This window comes from Aristolochia californica, unplaced genomic scaffold (genome assembly GCF_029961685.1).
Source record: "Aristolochia californica isolate CCGP_79_NKW_82.1479 unplaced genomic scaffold, dmAriCali1.0.hap1 SCAF_13, whole genome shotgun sequence".
In the NCBI taxonomy this organism is placed as follows: domain Eukaryota; kingdom Viridiplantae; phylum Streptophyta; class Magnoliopsida; order Piperales; family Aristolochiaceae; genus Aristolochia; species Aristolochia californica.
This window is the reverse complement of record NW_027181804.1, coordinates 11,846,271-11,860,214: the sequence shown is the minus strand read 5'-3', so window position 1 is coordinate 11,860,214 and position 13,944 is coordinate 11,846,271.

Genomic DNA, 13,944 nt, shown 5'->3' with positions numbered 1-13,944 from the left:
ATCTATGTATTCTTCCCCATTATCTGACTGCAAGATCTTCACCTTCAAATCTATCTCATTATCAACCATTGCTCTCCATTTCTTGAATGTATCAAAGACATTAAATTTATTTTTAAGGAAATAAACCCATACCTTTCAGCTTGCATCATTAATCAATATCACATAGTAGTTAGAACCACCAAGGAAAGTAACAGTTGAAGGCCCCCACACATCAGTGTGAACCAACTTCAATTTTATTGTCTTTTGCTCCTTTCCAATCTTAGAAAAGCTAACCATTTTCTACTTGCCAAAAATACAACCTTCACACAAGTTGTTATTTACAATTTTCAACCCTGGTAGCTTCCCTTTGGACTGAAGCACTTTCATTCTCTTCTCACTCATGTGATCGAGCTTATAATGCCATAAATCAGAATCAGTAACAGCATCAACAACTGTAATCGTGTCTCTGCAACTGGAAGTGATGTAAAGGGTTCCAGATTTAACTCCTTGTGCGACAACCATGGCTCCCTTAGCGACTTTCTAAGCAGCACCATTAAAAGTCACATTATGACATTCCTCATCAAGTCGCCCTACTGATATCACATTATGCATTAGTTTTGGTACATGTCTCACTTTGTGAATTTTCCACACTGACCCATTTGACATCCTCAAACTGATATTACTAATACCGACAATATTCAAAGGCTCTCCATCAGCAAGATACACCTTCCCGTGATCTCCAACAACATAATTCTCCATAATCTCATGGTGTGAGGTGGTGTGAAAAGAAGCTCCTGAATCAAACACCCAAGTGTCAATAGGGCTATCAACTAATAAAAGTAAAACATCTTGTACCTCTTCAATCACCTCATTTGAAGCATCATTTTTATTTTCATCCTTCTTTGGTGCTCTGCAGTTCTTCTTTATGTGACCAAACTTGCCATAATTCCAGCAATCCACATTCCTTCCAAATTTGGATTTGCTTCTACCATCCCTCGACTTCCCTCAACCATTGCCCTTGTTGAAATTCCTCTTGAAGTTTTTGCCCCTAGTATCGACACTTAGGGCAGAATTAGATGTCGACGATTCTCCAAAGTCCCTTTTCTGAACTTCCTCCGCAAGAATGGTATCTTGAAAATCATTAAATATCAACTTCCCATTGTCTACGAAATTGCTTATCACAGCCCTCATAGGCTCCCAACAATTTGGCAGAGATGCAAAAGAATTAAAGTACAAACCTCATCATCAAATTTAATTTGAATGAAGACCAATTGATTTATAATCATGCTAAACTCATTCAAATGCAATGCCACTGATGTATTTTCTGTCATCTTTAAATTGAAGATTTTTTTCATGAGATATACCTTATTATTCCCAAAAGGCTTCTCATACATGTCGAACTGAATATTCATCATCCATGCTGTGGTTTTCTACGATGTCATGTTGTGAGTAACATTCTCTGACAATGTTAACTAGACTACTTCCAACACCTATCTATTGAGGTGATTCCACTCATCATCTTACATACCTTCTGGTTTCATATCAAAAAGTGGTGTGTGCAGCTTTTTACTGTACAGATAATCTTTTATCTGCATCCATCAAAACGCAAAATCCATACCATCAAACTTTTTGATTCCATGTGCCAATCCTTCTTCGCCAGCCATTGCTCTCAATCACGAACCAAAGCTCTGATACCACTTGTTAGGAATTAGACGCCCGAATTCTAAATTAACGAGAGCAATAATAATAATTACGAAAGAAAGGAAGAGAAAACACAAAAATACACAACAAGATTTATACATGTTTGCCTCAAGGTGAGACTACATTCTATCTTCTGTCACTGCAATAATCCACTATAAAGATGAAATAGTTTACAAGAGAAATCGCACACACTTACAGGTGTTTTCTCTAACCTCTCTCGGGCTACAACTCTAGATCCTTCTTGGTGATGATAATCATAAAAACTTAATAGTCTCTCTCACCCCACCCCCCCCCCTCCAATATAAAGAGAAAACTTGGGCTACTACTTTATAAGAGTGAAATTCCTAAACTGCCCTTAATGAAACCGCAGTTAATATAACATGGACAAGGCGGGGGCTCTGCCTCCGTACCCCCAAGAGGAGGGCTTCCTACCCCCCTTCCAACCCCAATGGCAACCTTACTCCAAAGGTCGATCCGCATAGGGCATTGATTAGGCTCCACAACTTAACAAATAACATGTACCAAATAATAAAATTCATAAAAATGACCCATCAAATAATCAATAGATAGTCAATCACTAAATAAGGAAGTTGCACAAAAAAATATGTTGGAACCTGTTACAATGTGAGACCCACCATGGTGCTCGAGCTGGTGGGACCCACCATGAGGACGTGGGTCATCAAGAAGAGTCCTCACCCAAGCAAGCACGAGTTAAGTAATTAAGAAGCACAAGCTTAAAAGATTTAGAAGACTTGAAGATCAAGTGGGACCCACAAATATCTCATGAGCTATCAACCTTATCAAGATGAGCTGGAAGATCAGGAGGGACCCACAAGAATAAGGCCACGAGCTGGCCTCCTCCCTTATATTCACGTGAATGAAGAAAGAGTTCTAGTTCAACTCATATTAGTCTTCTAGTAGATTGATCTGAATAGACTTATCTTAGAGAGTTAGAGTTGGAATGTAATTAGTATTGAAAGGCTAATTGTATAAGGACTCGACTTCCTCCTCTACTATAAATAGAGGTGTTGAAATTCGGAATCCATCAAGTTACACATCTTAATTTCTAGTAACTCTCTCTCTCTCTCTCTTGGCTTGGAACAACCTCTCTTTTCTCTTTTATTTTTTATTCTCTCTACCCGAGAGCTCTTCTTCCCTTTTCTTCTTTTTCTTTCTTCTTTCTCTTGTTCGGAATTATGGAAAAGGGATCCTAAACTCAACAGAAACCAGTAATAAATTGTCAATACTTCAAAATAATAATCCAGTTGGAGACAAGGACCTAGTCGAATTGAGTCAGGAATCAGATCAATATAGCCGAGTAGCGAAAGGAATCGGTAGAGAAATCGTGACCCGGATCCATATAATAGAGGTGATAAGCAAGTGGGCCGAGCCAACTTGATCGGACCGAGTTGGCCTGAGTTGACTCAGTAGAACAGAAGCAACACAAAGGTTGTTGGGTTGACTCGACTACTTAAATAAATATTCACTAGTCTGGTATAGTCACTTAGCAGATTAAATCAATAGAGACAACAGTCGTCTTCAACCTCTAGTAATAATCACATAGAGATAAATCAAGGAAATACCATAGCATCGTTCTAGGACGAGACTTCCGAAAATAAGATTACTAGAGACAACGACAAATTAGTTTCCGGAAAAAATAGTTCATTGGCTTCCAAACAGATTCGTGATCATTCCAAATAGAGGAAGAATGTAATGCATAAGTAGGCAATAGGCTAGAGATGACCAAAAATAGAGTTGGTAATTGGCTCGGAGGATAGCTTGTGGGATGACAATTGTTGGTTCTTTCTTGATATATTGAAGACAATCTTCCCGATGGATAACTAGCCGAGATAGAGCCACAAGACAACAACACAAACATTTAAAAAAAAAACATCAATGAGATCTCGGAGAAGCAGTAAAAATCAGGAGGACAACAACTGTATTCGTCCACAAAGAAATGTTCCAGCTACTGTATTTTCTATCAACGCCAATTTGACAATTTCATGTGAAAATTTCTAGAAGGCAACTTCCAGTCGAATGATGAATATACCATGCTGGAGTTAAATGAATCTGATGAGATCAAACTGATTATATGACAACCAACAAGAGTTGGATATGAAAACTTAACATAGATTAAGAAAAACAAACTTACAAAGGACGACAATCAGCTCTTGCACTAGAGGACAACGATAGTATTGGTTCTAGAAATTTTCCACAACAGTGCTATGCCGGTCTTCAGACTGATCATGATATTACAGTTGCACCTTAGGTGATAAGGATGACAGCCGCTTCCTCTACTTTTCTCTAAAAATCCCTCATAAAAGCCATAAGAAACTTTTCCTTGGAAATTTTTGTGCCACTTTTATCAACACAATTGGGAATCTAGGAAGTCGGAGAGATGCCATAAGAAAGCAACTCAGAGAACAAGCTTAAGGCTGCTTCAAGCTTTCTTGTTTTGACCAGAGCATCAAGGAGACTGTTGAAGTCATATGGTGATAGGAAATCACCAAAAAGATCAATAATCTTCACACGCTTCCTCCACTAGTAATTTTTTCAACTCGCTCAAACCACTATTTACCATCAATCGTAGTGATATCTAAACAGAGAGTGTTCTTGTTTCGGGTCCCTTCTCTGGTGTAGTGGTCTTCTCTTTTGAGTTTAAAAAGCAAGGATCAAAAACGATAGGGAAGAAAATCAAAGAGAAGAAAAAAACAAAGACATTTCAATGATAGGAGAGATTGGTGTTTCACATAAAAAAATTTTAAGAAAAGAAAGAAAATGGAAAAAATAGAATTAAAAAAAACCATAGCTATGAGTCCATAGATTAACTCATGAGAAAGCGAGAAACAATATGTTGGGGAGAAAACAACAGGAATGTTGATTTTCAGGACTCCATGGATTTAGCTCATGGAGAAAAAGAGAAAGATACCTATTGGGATAAAACAAGAGGAAGAAGAGGTTAAAGACTTATAACCTAGCCCCTCCCCTGAAGCTTAATTTATAGATTAATCAAACTACAATAGTACAATTATGCCCCTAGAACTGAAACTAATTATATCAATCATGATTATCCAAATCTACATAAATCAAGGAAAGATAAATCAATTACATTAATCTAAGAAGATTTGCCAAATCTTCCAACCGATTCCAGTGTTTAGGTTGTGGAGCCTAATTAACACCCTATACTGAGTTGGTCGTGGATCCATGATATATTGATTGTTGTTTCATTAAGGGCAGTTTAGGAATTTTACTCTTGTATCGCGGTTGCCCTAAGTTTCTCTTTACAATTGAGGGGCGCCACTATTAGGGTACAATCATCTTAATCCAAGGCGTATCTTGAGTTGTAGCCCGAGAGGTTAGAGAGAAACACCTGTAAGTGTGTGATTTCTCTTGTACACTATTTTATCTTCATAGTGGATTACTGTAGCGGTGGAAGACAGGATGTAGTCTCACCTTGAGGTAAACCTGTATAAATCTTGTTGTTTGTTTTTGTACTTGTTTTTCCTTTCTTTCATGATTATTATTATTGTTCTCGTTAGTTTGGAATTAGGGCGTTTAATTCCTAATAAATGGTATTAGAGCTTTGGTTCGTGATTGAGAGCAATGGCTAGTGGAGAAGGATCGACACTAGGGATCAACAAGTTTGATGGTATGGATTTTACTTTCTGGAGGATGCAAATCGAAGATTATCTGTATAGTAAAAAGCTACACGCACCACTTTTGGATATAAAACTAGAAGGTATGAAAGATGACGAGTGAAATCTCCTTGATATATGATGAATTTATGGAAAACTGAAATATTTCATTAACATCAATAACTTGTCGTAATCAGTGTACATGAACCTCTATTTATAATAGAGGAAGGTAGTAGAGTCCAATTACAATAAAACTACCCTTGCCCAATTACACCCAAACTCTAACACTTAAAGATAAATCCTAACATAATTAAATAACTCAATATAGATGAAAGACAACATAACTCAAACTAAAACTCTTCTCTGATATGACCATAAGATAAGATACTTTTGTGAGTCCTTCTTTATCTTCCAACTAATGTGATAAGGATGGCAGCTCATGGTAATCATTGTGGGTCCAACTTGTTATGGGCTTGGGCCCATCTTGTGGGCCTTCGTTGGTCGTGTGGGCTTGAGCTTATCTTCCAACACTCCCCCTCAAGCTAGGGGTGAAAAAACAACATAAACTCCCTGCTTGTGGGAAATGATGTATAGAATATTTTTGTATAAAATGACACATATTTCAATATGCCTTCATCTTCCAACATTCCCCCTCACGCTGTTGCGTCCTTCCATGAGGCCCTGCTGGCATAATATAAGTGAGAGTAAAAATCACTCCTAGCCGGTAAGCCATTGCTTATTATTGCAGTCCTAATGCTAGATATAGGGAACACTCCGCCTTCCATCGGTAGTATGTGTATTGGCATTGCTTTGAAGTGTCCACCACCATGTTCCTCCACAGGATAACGACTCTCAAGTGGTAGGAGTCATAAAGGTCATTACAGGGGGGGATAACATAGATGTAATACTAAGTTCCTCCGTCTTGGTTTCCCAACCGAGATATTTTTTTACAGGGCCTATCATGGTTTCCCAACCATGATATTTTTTTACAGGGTATCCTTCGTCATGGTTTCCCAACCATGATCTTTTTTTACAGGGTATCCTCCGTCATGGTTTCCCAACTGTGATATTTTTGTTTTTGATAGGGCCATCCTGGTTTCTAACCGTGATATTTTTTGATAGGGTATCCTTCGTCATGGTTTCCCAACCGTGATAATTTTTTACGAGGTAAAATAAATGATGATATGAGGCCACCTCTTCTTCAATAATAATGTCCCCAAAGAGACTTAATAGCAGTTGCTATATATAACACGACCATCATCCAACACATATAACACGAACCAAATAATAAACTTATTCACAACATATGAAATATAATACTTCTTTCTTGTACTTCTTCTACTTCTCCCCCTCAAGCTAGGAGGTAATGGCAGTGATCCCAGCTTGAACCAAATATCATAGATGTAGCAATAGGCCCAAATAACAGAGATGTATAAATAAAGGGTGAAGTGAGATATTTTCCTGATATATCAACTCAAGAAATGACACAAAACAATCAGCTTAAATTCTGATTACAATGTAACTGAATACCAGCATGACCTTTGAATCTTCCAATGCGAATATTTCTTTAAATATAGATTAGATTAACATGAAATTTTGTCATTATGAAAGTAGACTTAAATAAATTACATCCAAGTATAACTTCTCTTCAGAAAATATAATTATCAGAATATAAATAATTTGATAGATTTCAGTCTCTGTCATCTGGACGGACTAAGTACTGTTTCTCCTTTTTTTCCAGAATGACCATCGACTCTTCCAAGAACAATATCTCATTATAAAAAAATTATATCAAGAATTGATTGATTAGGTAAGAAAATAGACTTATGTATTTTTCTTTTGACATATATTTCTCCTTATAAAGTCTCTTTCTTGATAGCATAAAATACCTCTGAAGTTGAGGCTTTTTGCTGCCACTCGAACCTCTTTTTTAACCTGACCTTTGCTGCTTCAAATATCGATTTATCTTTGTAGATAACTCAGATAATAAGTTGGTTGAATAGGTAAAAGAATATACATATAGATATTTCTTTTGATATATATTTATCTATATAAAGTCTAGTTGTTGATAGCAAAAAATACCTCAGAATCTGAAGATTGCTGCTGTTGCGTGAACCTTTTTGCAATATGACCTTCGCTCATTCAAATATCAACATCTCTCTATAGATAACTCCGATTGGAACAAATCAATTTTTTTTGGAAAGTAGACTCAAATATCTTTCCGTCAATTTATAATATACAATATGAAAAACTCCGTATAGAGGTTAAAAACGCAAAGAAAACTATGGATATAGGGAATGAAAAAAATAACTACAAACCTAGACTTAGGGTTTAGGTTTTTGAGAAAAGGATCACATTACCTCCGTGAGTTGACCAAGTCAACTCACAGAACCTACTCTGATACCATGTTGAATTTATGGAAAAGTGAAATACTTCATTGACATCAATAATCTGTCGTATTCAGAGTACATGAACCTCTATTTATAATAGAGGAAGGTAGCAGAGTCCAATTACAATAAAACTACCCTTGTCCCAATTACACCCAAACTCTAACACTTAAATATAAGTCCTAAAATAATTAAATAAGTCAATATAGATAAAATAAAAACATAACTCAAACTAAAACTCTTCTTTGACCTGACCATAAGATAAGATACTTTGTGAGTCCTTCTTGATCTTCCAACTAATGTGATAAGGATGCCAGCTCATGGTAATCATTGTGGGTCCTACTTCTTATGGGCTTGGGCTCATCTTATGGGCCTTCCTTGATCGTGTGACCTATCTTATAATAATCTTAGATATTTGGACCTTCCTTGGTCGTATGGGCTTGAACGTATCTTCCAAAAAAATACAAGTGTTGGGAGTAGTCTGGTTAACACTGTTGAAGAACTTTGCTCACAACGTGACATCGAAGAAAACCACAATAGGAATGATGAAGATTCTGTCCGACATGTATGAGAAGGCTTTCGTAAATAATAAGGTACATCTCATGAAAAAAACTCTTAAATTTAAGATGAGATAAAATACATCAGTTGCATCGCATTTGAATGAGTTTAGCACGATTGTCAATCAATTGACATCTGTTCAAATTAAATTTGATGATGAGGTTCGTGCTTTAATTCTTTTGGAGTCTCTGCCAAATTGTTGGGAGCATATGAGGGCTTTGATCAACAACTCTGTAGGCAACAGGAAGTTGATCTTTAATGTTGTTTGGGATACCATTCTCACAGAGGAAGTTCATAGAAAGGACTCCGGAGAATCCTCGACATCTAATTCTGCCCTAAGTGTCGATTCTAGGGGCAGGAAGTTCGAGAGGAATTCCAACAATGGCAATGGTAGATGGAATTCAATGAATGGTAGAAGCAACTCCAAATTCAGAAGGAATTTGGAATGTTGGAATTGTGGCAAGTCTGGTCAAATAAAGAAGAACTGAAGAGCACCGATGAAGGATGAAAAGAAAAACGATGTTGCAAATGCAGTGACTGAAGAGGTACGAGATGCTTTACTCTTGTCGGTTGATAGCCCTATTGACTCTTGGGTGTTAGATTCAAGAGCTTCTTTTCACACCACCTCACATCATGAGATGATGAAGAATTATGTTGTTGGAGATGACGGGAAGGTGTATCTTGCTAATGGAGACCTTTGGATATTGTTGGTATTGGTAATGTCAGTTTGAGGATGCCAAATGGATTAGTGTGAAAAATTCACAAGGTGAGACATATACCAAAATCGCTGCGTAATCTGATCTTAGTAGGGCAGCTTGATGATGAAGGTCATAATGTGACTTTTAATGGTGCAAGCTACATAGGGATCCATGGTTGTTGCATAGGGAGTTAAAACTGGAACTCTTTACATCACTTCCATTTGTAGAGACACGGTTGCAGTTGTTGATGCTGTTACTGATTCTGACTTGTGGCATTATAGGCTTGGTCACATGAGTGAGAAGGGAATGAAATTGCTTCAATGCAAAGGGAAACTACCAGGGTTGAAAATTGTAAACAACAGTTTGTGTGAAGGCTGTATTTTTGGCAAGCAGAACAAGGTTAGCTTTTCTAAGGCCGAAAAGGAACAAAAGACAATAAAATTGGAGGTGGTTCACACTAATGTGTGAAGGCCTTCAACTGTTACTTTCCATGGTGGTTCTAACTACAATGTGACATTTATTGATGATGAAAGAAGAAAGGTATAAGTTTATTTCCTGAAAAAGAAATCTGATATTTTTGATACCTTCAAGAGATGGAGAGCAATGGTTGAGAATGAGATAGATTTGAAGGTGAAGTGCCTACAGTCAGATAATGGGGGAGAATACGTAGATGATGATTTCAAGCAATACTGTGCTAATAATGGAATCAAAATGAAGAAGACCATTCATAGAAAACCTCAACAGAATGGTGTGGCTGAGAAGATGAACAGAATTTTGAACGAGCGTGATAGGAGCATGAGATTACATGCAGGATTGCTAAAGATGTTCTAGTCTAAGGCTATTAGCACTGTTGCCTATTTGATCAACAGAGATCCCATAGCACCATTGCATAGCAAAATACCACAAGAGGACTGGAGCGGCAAAGAGGTCAAGTTTTCTTTCTTGAAAGTTTTTGTTTATGTTTCTTATATTCATATTGATTCTGCTACTATAAATAAAGTTGATGCTAAATCTAAGATATGTTTCTTTATTGGCTATGGTGGTATCGAGCTTGGTTATCGCTTTTGGGATGACCAAAGTCGTAAGGTTATCAGGAACAAGGACATGATTTTCAATGAAGGGGCCTTGTATAAAGAGAGGTTGAGAACAAAGTCTAAGAGCACAAGTGATGAAGCCAAGAAGTCTTAAGTGATTCAGTTGAGAGATCTTCCAGCTATTGAGATGAAGAATATTGCTCAGGGAGACCAAGAGAACAAACCCCTCGAAGTAAATTAGAACATTCTTGTGACGAAACTCAGGAGATCTGCCAGAACTAGCAGACCACCATAGAGGTACTCCCATGCACTGAATTATATTTTATTGATTGATAAAGGTGAACCAATGAGTAATGAGCAAGTTGTGCATGTTGATGAATCAACCAAGTTGGAGTTGGCCATGAAGGATGAGATGGATTCATTGTTATCCAATCAGACATGGTAGTTGACTGAGTTACCAAAAGGGAAGAAGGCCTTGTAGAATAAATTGGTGTACCGAATAAAAGACGAACATGATGGCAGCAAGTGGTATAAGGCAAGACTGGTGGTAAAAGGCTTTCAACAAAAAGAAAGCATTAACTACACTGAGATTTTCTCTCCAGTAGTGAAATTGAATACTATTAGAACAGCGCTTGGACTAGTGACAAATGAAGACTTGCACTTAGAGTAGTTGGATGTAAAGACAACCTTTCTTCATGGTGATTTGGAGGAAAAAATTTACATGATGCAACCACAGGGTTTCAAAGCACAAGGAAAGGAGAATATGGTGTGCAAACTTCAAAAGAGTTTGTATAGTCTTAAATAAGCTCTATGACAATGGTGTAAGAAGTTTGACACTTTTATGAGTAGTAATAATTTCTTGAGGTGTCAGGAGGATCATTACTGTTAAGTGAAGAAGCTTGATGAGTCCTACATCACTTTACTGCTATATGTTGATGACACGTTGATAGCAGGTGCTTGCAAACAGGAAATAGATAATTTGAGAAGGGAGTTGTCGAAGAAGTTTGAAATGAAGGATTTGGGTGTTGCAAAACAAATCCTTGGGATGAGGATTAGTAGAGATACTGATGTCTTGAAACTGTCACAAGAAATATATGTGAAGAAGGTGTTGAGCATATTCAACAAGAATGATGCAAAACCAGTGAGTACTCATCTGGCAAGTTACTTTAGGCTATCTAAGGAGTAATCACCTTCTATAGAGCAGGAGCAAGCTCACATGGCCAATGTGCCTTATGCTTATGTTGTTGGCAGTCTCACGTATGCCATGGTATGCACTAGACCAAACATAGCTCATGTAGTGGGAGTTGTCAGCAGACATATGAGTAATCCGGATAAACAACATTGGGAAGCAGTGAAGTGGATTGTTAGCTACTTGGGAGGCACTGCAGACTCAGCCTTATGTTTCAGAAAGTCAAACATGGGATTACAGGGTTATGTAGAAGTTGACATGGCTGGAGACAATGATGGCAAGAAGAGTACTACTAGATATGTATACACATTGGGTGGTACAATAGTTAGTTGGGTTTCTAAGTTGCAGAAGATAGTTGTTCTTTCCACTATTAAGGCAAAATATGTTTCCGTTGTGAAAATGTGGTACCCACCATGGCTACACAAGCTGGTGGGACCCACCATGAGCTTGAGGGGTGTCAATAAGAGTCCTCAGACAAAGCGGCTCGAGCTAAGAGATAAGGAACATGTGCTGTAATTAAATAGAATATTTGAAGATCAAGTGGGACCCACAAAGATAAGATCACGATCTGACTTTCTATCTTGGTTCACGTGATTAAAGAAGAGTTAGAAGTTGAGTTATAGTCTCTTAAATAGATAATGTAATTTTATCATGATAGGTTTATCTTAGAGAATTCTAGTTGGAATGTAATTAGGAGTCTTAAGATTACTTGTACATGGACTTTATCACCTCCTATACTATAAATAGAGGTGATTGTAACTTGGAATTGAATCAAGCAAGTTACTTCTTTTTTCTCCCCTCCCGTGTGAAGTTCTCTCTCTCTAATCTCCCTTATTTTTTCTTCTCTTCTCTCTACCCATGAGCTTTTCTCTTTTTCTCTTTTTTATTACTCCCTCCCCTTGCTCGAGGTATTATTCATGGGGTTCTAAATTCAAAATGGTAACAGAGCTACCAATTTAGGATCCTATTATGTTCTTTGAAGATATGATTAAAAGTTGTTCATAGAAGGCTCCTTATGAAGCAAAATTGAAGCTTATGAGATAAGTATTTTTTTATATTATTAATTTTATGCTACTGGTTTTCGGTATTAAGAGGTGATTTAGAGATGTCATTATGCATACTTTCATCTTATTAAATTATGAGAATATATGTTTCTTGGATTATCTTTGATTAGAAGATATTGTCAAGGCAGTTTTTTGTCGGTTTGCACAATACTTTGACCGAGACCAGTGCATATTAGATTTTTTTATAAATCTATGGGAACAAGATTCTAGGATAAATAAGGATGATGTTGAGCCTTTTATGAGTCATTATCCATTAAAATTAATAACTTAGCTTTTATGCTAAGCATCTCCATTAACTGAGTTGGTTAAATCCTTCCACTTGGTCATATTTTGATTACATGATTGGAGAACTATTTTACTTGATTTGCCTACCATGGCTGAAGATAATATGAGTCACAAGAGTGACATACTCAAAATCACTATTGTACCCTTACAGGGGGTATCAAATTTTATGAACAAGTCCACATTGGTTCGTCAGTTTCTTATCACAAAAGACCTATATGGTCATCTCACCAACCGTGGACCACATATTGATGAAGATGATATATTTTATACCAAATGGTTAAAGGAGGATACATTGGTTATTAGTTGGCATATAAATAGTATGGAAGAACATGTCTCCAATAATGTAATTCACCTAGAAACGACTAAACAAATATGGGAGACATACACCAAGTTGTAATCAAGCTCTGACAACTTACAAAGGCCATATGATATTTTACAATGGATGCTTTCCACCAAACAAGGAGACAATATACATGAATATTTGGCCCAGTTTCGAGGCTTTCTTCAAGAATGGAAACTTTCCCAGCCAACCTCTACAGATATCTCGGTCCAAGATAAACAGAAGGAGGCCTTGATCACTACCTGTAGAATTTAGGATCCCTTTTCCAATATTCTGAGCAAGAGAAAGAAGAAAGAAAAGGAAGAAAAGGGAAGAAGAGCTCTCAGGTAGAGTGAAGAAAAAGAAAGAGAAAAAAAAGGTGTGTCCCAAGCAAAGAGAGAGAGAGACAAAGAGAGATTCACTCAAGGAGGAGATGTGTAACTTGATTAATTCCGAATTACAACACCACTATTTATAGTAGAGGAAGAGATAGAGTCCTTATACAATTACTCTTTCAATCTCCTAATTACATTCCAACTCTAACTCTCTAAGATAAGTCTATCAACACAATCTACTAGAAGACTAATACGAGTTGAACTAGAACTCTTTCTACAATCACGTGAATATAAGGGAGGAGGCCAGCTCGTGGCCTTATCCTTGTGGGTCTCACATGATCTTCCAGCTCATATTGATAAGGTTTCCAGCTCATGGTATCTTTGTGGGCTCCACTTGATCTTCAAGTCTTCTAACTCATTTCAGCTTGTGCTTCTTAACTCCTTACCTCGTGCTGCCTTGGGTGAGGAGTCTTCTTGGTGTCCCACATCCTCATGGTGGATCCCTCCAGCTCGTGCACCATGGTGGGTCCCACATTATAAAAGTCCCCCTCAAGCTGGGGGTGAGAAAACATTATAAATGCCCAACTTGCTGCATATGGTAGACATAATCTTGTGAGTGACTGGCTTGGTGAGAATATCTGCAACTTGACTTTGTGATGATATATGCCTTAGATATAAAAAAACCTACTTGGAACTTTGCTCATATAAAATGGCAGTCCACTTCAATAATGTTTTGTTCTTTCATGGAGGACTAGATTCG